Source organism: Solanum tuberosum, unplaced genomic scaffold (genome assembly GCF_000226075.1).
Source record: "Solanum tuberosum cultivar DM 1-3 516 R44 unplaced genomic scaffold, SolTub_3.0 scf00454, whole genome shotgun sequence".
Lineage (NCBI taxonomy): Eukaryota > Viridiplantae > Streptophyta > Magnoliopsida > Solanales > Solanaceae > Solanum > Solanum tuberosum.
In genome coordinates this window covers 428,361-434,751 of record NW_006239370.1, presented here as the reverse complement: position 1 = coordinate 434,751, position 6,391 = coordinate 428,361, and positions in this window count along the sequence as shown.

Genomic DNA, 6,391 nt, shown 5'->3' with positions numbered 1-6,391 from the left:
TGAGTCACTTTAGCAGGGACATTAAGTGGCCAAAGTGACTGTTTTTGCGACATTAGTTGGTAGTTATACCCATTTTTGAGATTTATTTCTCTTAAGTTTGTGATTGTATATTGCTCTTAAGAACTGGAATTGTTGGGGTATTTTGTTGGGAAGTGCTTGTTATTGTTGGGGGTTTCTGTGGGATTGTTTTGGGATGATTGTAGCTCGTTAATTGCACGTGTTAACCTGTAAGCCTTCTCTTATCTTCTTAATTTTTCAGCTTTAATGGTGATTGCTTGTCCTCTTGTTGCATGATCTATTTTGGCTTGATTTTGAGTTTGGATTTTACCCAATTTTAGGACACAAGTTCTTAGAACTAAATGGGATCAGTTGACAGAGTCAATTTTGTAATTCTCGGTGCGGTCCCACAATGTTGTTTTTGACTCATTTTTGGGATGTCTTCATTTTTTGTGGTTTGGGTGTCAAATAAACAACCGTATTGATGTTGTGATAATTTATTTGGTTGTGTGGTAGCGATTGGATATGGTTTGAAAGGGTAAAACTCCAATTTAGTAGTGTTGGAGTACGCTCTGTCGTCCTTTCAGGTAGGCTACGACTTACCAATCTTAGACTGAACTTGTGTTGGTAAATTCATGTTTTTAGCTAGTAATTAGTTATTCTTTAATAAAATCCTCCTACATTACTATAATACAAAAAGTAAACTACATTACCATTGATTTTTTTTTAATTTGGTTGCTGGGTAAAATAAATGAGGTGGTTTTCGTAGAAAATAAAAACTTAGAGGTAGTTTTAAAAAATAATGTGATAGTAAAAAGTGTTTTCCAAAATTCTGAATATAACTTCAAGTTATATTTGCTATTTATATGACCAAACAAGTATTTCAGAATAAAGTGAATAAATATTTTGAGATAAAGTGAAAAATATCCATGGCCAAATAACTGCAACATGAAAGTGATAGACTATATCCAAAAATTCATTAATATATACAATTTCAAGAAATATCTAAAGAAAAAGAATCATGGTACCTCTTTGAGTAGCATTTATATGGAAGAATAAGTGAATTTAGTGAACATAAAATTCAGTAATTTTATCCATAGCTAATATTCTCACAATCGATTTGCACCAGATAAATGAGAGAGTTTTCAAAATCATTGTGACGATAAATAACATCGGTTTTTAATCACTATAAATAATTGAGAAAATGACCAAAAATCCCTCCAATCTATAGTCAGATTCCCAACTACACACTCATACTTCACGAGGGTCCTATTACTTTTTTGAATTTTATAAAATTGAAATTATTACCCCCTAAATGTTTACCTCGCAAAGTGAGTGTATTTCACTCTCTTTGAGAGAGTGAGCAGCCAAAACATACTAAAATTTTGTTTTAAATATATTATTTCATAAATATATGTATTTTTAATTATTATTTTTTAAAATTTAATTTATTTCTTCTCCATAGTAGCATATGCCAAGTCTCTCCATCGCTCATCATCCCAAAGTCGTCGCGCCACTACCACCATCTCCACCAGATTCATTATTGTAAATTTCTAATAACTCTCATGTAAAAAGTTTGAAAAAAAAACAATCAAATCCACCATCTCCATCCATCTTCAATCACCAAAAAATAATCTGAATCACATTTGAATAATCAATTTGGGTTCAAATGCAATTGAACCCTTAAAAAGAAATTATTTTTTTTACTTGTAGATCCTAATCCCTCAATGGTTTTTTAGTTTGTTTTATAAATTCTCCGACAAGCAATTACCTTCTCTTGATTATAAAAAAAAACCCATCACACAGACTTATAAAATTGTGGCAATACTCACGAACATTAACCGGAGTCTCTTCACCTGATTAAGCTTTTTTTCCTTTGGTGGTAGGCTTAGATTAGACTCATAGTCTCTTTTTCGAGCTTTATTCTTTGAAAGAAGTGGTGGGGAGTTCTTTGAGTAGGTGGAGGAGCTAATGGTGAAGGCGCATGGAGAAATGACAAAGGCATAGGTGGAGATGGTTATGGCAGCAAAATTCTCAAACTATGTTGGTGGCGGCAACATATCCCTCAGGAGAAGACAAAATAAAAAGACCCCCGATTTGACCCCCAATTTAACCCTCAATATTTTTTCCAAATCAAAGTTCCCACAAAATAATTAGGGCAAAAAAATGAATGAAGAAGAAAGAGAAAAAACGTCTTTTAAAAAAAAGATCAATAGCTGAAATACACGTGTCAAGCGTGTGTATTTCACCACAAGACACATATCTGGTTATAGTGTTTTAAGGGGCTACTTATTTCATTTTAAAATAATTTGGGGGGGGGGGGTAATAGGACCCCCGTAAAGTATGAGTGTGTAGTTGAGAATATGGCTATAGGTTAGGGGGGCATTTGGACTTTTTTCTCTTAATGAAAATGATTTTTTTTTAAAAAAATTTGGGGGGGGGGGGTAATAGGCCCCCCGTAAAGTATGAGTGTGTAGTTGAGAATATGGCTATAGGTTAGGGGGGCATTTGGACTTTTTCTCTTAATGAAAATGATTTATTTTAAAAAAAAAAAAAAATTAAAGTGATTTTTTGGCGCAAGGGGGTTATAACCCCCCACAATTTTATTCTACTAATTTGTTTGTGTTTCATCTTTGAAATTTTCTTTTAGTCCTTAGAAACTTTCGTTTTTCTCATTCCTTGATGACTTGAACTCATAATAGAATTAGAAGTGGAAGGTGCTTACTATTTGAGCAACCCCTATTAATTTGTAATTTTCGTCTTTAGTGAATTTTAGCGCTCACTATTTTTATTTATTTTATAGAATTGATTTTTTAATTACCAAAAAACAACTTCTTGAGCCAACTTTTTTCTAATATAAATTTGAATATATTTAACACTACAACCAAATTATCATAATTAAGAAATATTAACGTTCCATTAAACATACAAAATATTAAGAGGAAGTAGCATCATGTCATCAAACTAAATTCATCACAAATCATTCACATTAATCAACTAATCATATTATCATAATACATCAATTAAAAGAAATCTTAATGGTTGCCTTTGGAATTGCTAGAGCTAATTAAAAGATCTTGTTGCATCGTCTTCACTTGGCGGCAAATATATAAACCTATTTGTGAAGTATACAGTCAGAATTAAAATGTATACTCAAGGTGTGTTCCAATGATGGAAGATATTTTTGATGAAAAATATTTTCTAGGAGAATAAATGGATTCTTAGTTATATTGTTGTGTACTTCGGTATACAAATAAAAAATATTATTCTAAAAGTATTTGTATATAATCTAGACAATACTATGGAAAGTGGAGGTGGAGGCGGAGGTAGTAGTGTGAGGTGGAGATGATGTATGTTGGAAGATGGGGAGAATATTATCGTTTGGTAGAGTGTATTAGCAAGAATAATGCATGCATTAATTATATGTATTAGTAATCTCTTGTTTGTGCATTTTTTCATGGTATGTATAACTAATACTTGCATTAGTTATACACTCTATTGTGTATTGAGGAGTGTATTATTAATACCTAGAAATTCATGGTATTAGTAATGCATGCATTAATATGGTTAAAGACTCAATTACCCCTTTTACATCTTTTCCACCATAATTGTGAATGATACTTTTGTTAATAAATATTTTTATACAATGCATACTATTTTTAATACACCAAACCAAACAATGCATTAATAATCTATGCATAACTAATACATGCATTACTAATATACTCTATTGGGTATTATTTTTATACACTCTACCAAATACACTATATTATTTTTGTATAACTTGTTTTTCATATTTTTCATTAGAGAAGAAGTATTTTTTCTTAATTTTAAGAAATTTACTTTCTAGAGAATTTTTTTTTTTTTTTTTTGATCAACTGAACCTGAGAAAGTCATTGAAAATATTTCCTCCGTTTCCAAAGATAACATCTTGAGACAATGTACCTAATCAAGAAAATTTTGACTCAACACTATACCAACATGAGAAAATACATAACAAGATGTCCATTGGATCCTAAGGTGCATACTTATCTATTATTGTTTTGACTAAATAGTAAAAAAAATCTTATTCATCACATCACATCAATTTGAAGTCATCAAGTGTCCTTATGTAATCAAACTTTAATTGAAAATTATTCATGTTTTCATGGAAAGATGAACATAGCCTCAATCAATGCCGTTATTTGTTCCATCAATTACTATAATTTTATTGGCTCCAATGATTTCACTTTTTCAACAACCTTCAAAGTGACACTTGTCTTGGGGTAACATAACAGCTACCATAATGCATTATTTGGAAGTTTGAAAAGGCTCATAAATATATCCCTCACTAGTGAAAAAAGATTTATAAATAATATTCTTTTTTCACCTTTTGGTTTAAATATATATCCCTAATTTATTTTTTGACTCAAGAATACTTCTAATTTATTGAAAATGACTCAAAAATATTTTTCCTTCTTTAATTTTTTAATTTAAAATACTCGCAATCTTTGTTTTTGGTTCAAAAACACCCGATTTTAATATCAGTTAAACTTTTACCATATAAAAATTTGTAATTTTGTTATTTGAACTAGATGAATTTGTTTTTTTCTTTAAACTGTTTATGCTTGAAATCTTTAGTTGAAGATAATCTTGTAAAGAGCATTACTAGACTGGTTGTCATATTTTCTCTCGAGCCTCAAGGCTAGGATTTAATTGTAAGAACAACATATCTTTAAAAAATATTTTCTTTCTCTTGAGTTTAACTAATAGTTCCTATAGCTCTTATAACATTGTCAGAACTCAACACAACTCAAATTCTAATTTATTCGCTTAAATTTATCATTTTATTTTATTAAAATTTATCAATACAAGAATGTATCATTAGCGTTATCATAAGCAAACATAACACGAGATCAACATATGATGCAACAAATGTTCTCAAAGTATCATTACCGATCATTATGTTAGTAAAATGTAGAGTTGTTTATATCACTTTTTTATTTAGTATTATTTCTAGAAAGTTGGTTACCCCTATGATTAGGTAATGAAGTAATCAATATATAGTTATATTTTTTTAAGTGTGATAAAAATCGTTAAGTCTATGAATATATTAATTAGCCAAATTATTTCCTTTATTCTGCACTCCATTATTATAAAGTTTGATAAGATAACAAATTTATTTTTTATTTCAAATATAGTTACACTTATATATTTTGAATATTTTAGAACGAGCTAATATTTAGAATTTTAATAAATTAAAAATTATTTTTTCGAACAAAACAAAATCATTAACTAATTAGTAAAAGAATTTAATTCAATTAAATTTGGTTGATAGTGAAAGGAGGGTTTTTCTTGAACCTAAAACACTGGTAAAGGGTATTTTTAGACAAAAAGGTGGAAGAAAAATATTTTTGAGTTATTTTCAATAAGTTAGGGGTATTCTTGAGCCAAAAAAATAGGTTGAGGATATTTTGAAATTAAAAGGTGGATGAAGAGTATTTATGAGTCTTTCCCATAGATGAGGGATATTTATGAGCCTTTTCTAATCAAATAATTTTAAAAATAGTTTTTCTTTTGAAATTTTTGTGACCAAGTTGATCGCTTAAGAAAATAATTAGTAATTAAAAAAGTATTCAATTTCTTTGAAACATCTTAAACGATATGTCAATGATTTAATTGAAAGGCAAGTAAATTAAACGTGATTCGAAATAACTAAAATTCCTTTTTGCCAAAAATATTTAAAAATTATATATCTGAGCAGTGACACACATATAACTATCAGATGTGATTGAAGTCCATTAATCAGATGTCAAACGTATTCTACTGAGAATGTATGTAAGTGTTATCTCCTGTATTCAGGTTAGTCAAAAATACAGAAACAGAATAAAAGATGAAATAGACAGAATGAATTTTAATCCGAGTCCACAGAAATCACTGTGTTTCCTTAAGAAATTTAATCCTCTCACTGTACCCGAGGTTGCAGATTAATTTCTCCCAAGATAAAACGGATTAACCTGTTAAAGAAGTAGCGGTACCTCAAACTTCAATAACTTCAGCGAACGCAAGAACAACAACAAGAGCATACACAGACTCAGTCGATCGACAATTTTATTTATGAGAGAAAATGTATGCAGAGAGGAAAAATTATTCAGTGTTTGAAAAAACGAATAAGAGGTCTTTGAGAAAAGTAACGATTTTTCGGAAGGAAGACCGTTTGGAAAAGTAACGACTTTTCGGAAAGTAACGACTTTTCGGAAGGTAACGACTTTTCGGAAGGATTACCGTTACACGTGAATTTCAAATAAATTCAGTTGCGCCAAATTAATTCTGTTAGTTAACCAACATTCTGAATTAATTTATAAGAGAAAGGAAATGATTTAACAAGATTGATTAAATAAATTTTGTCCAAAAA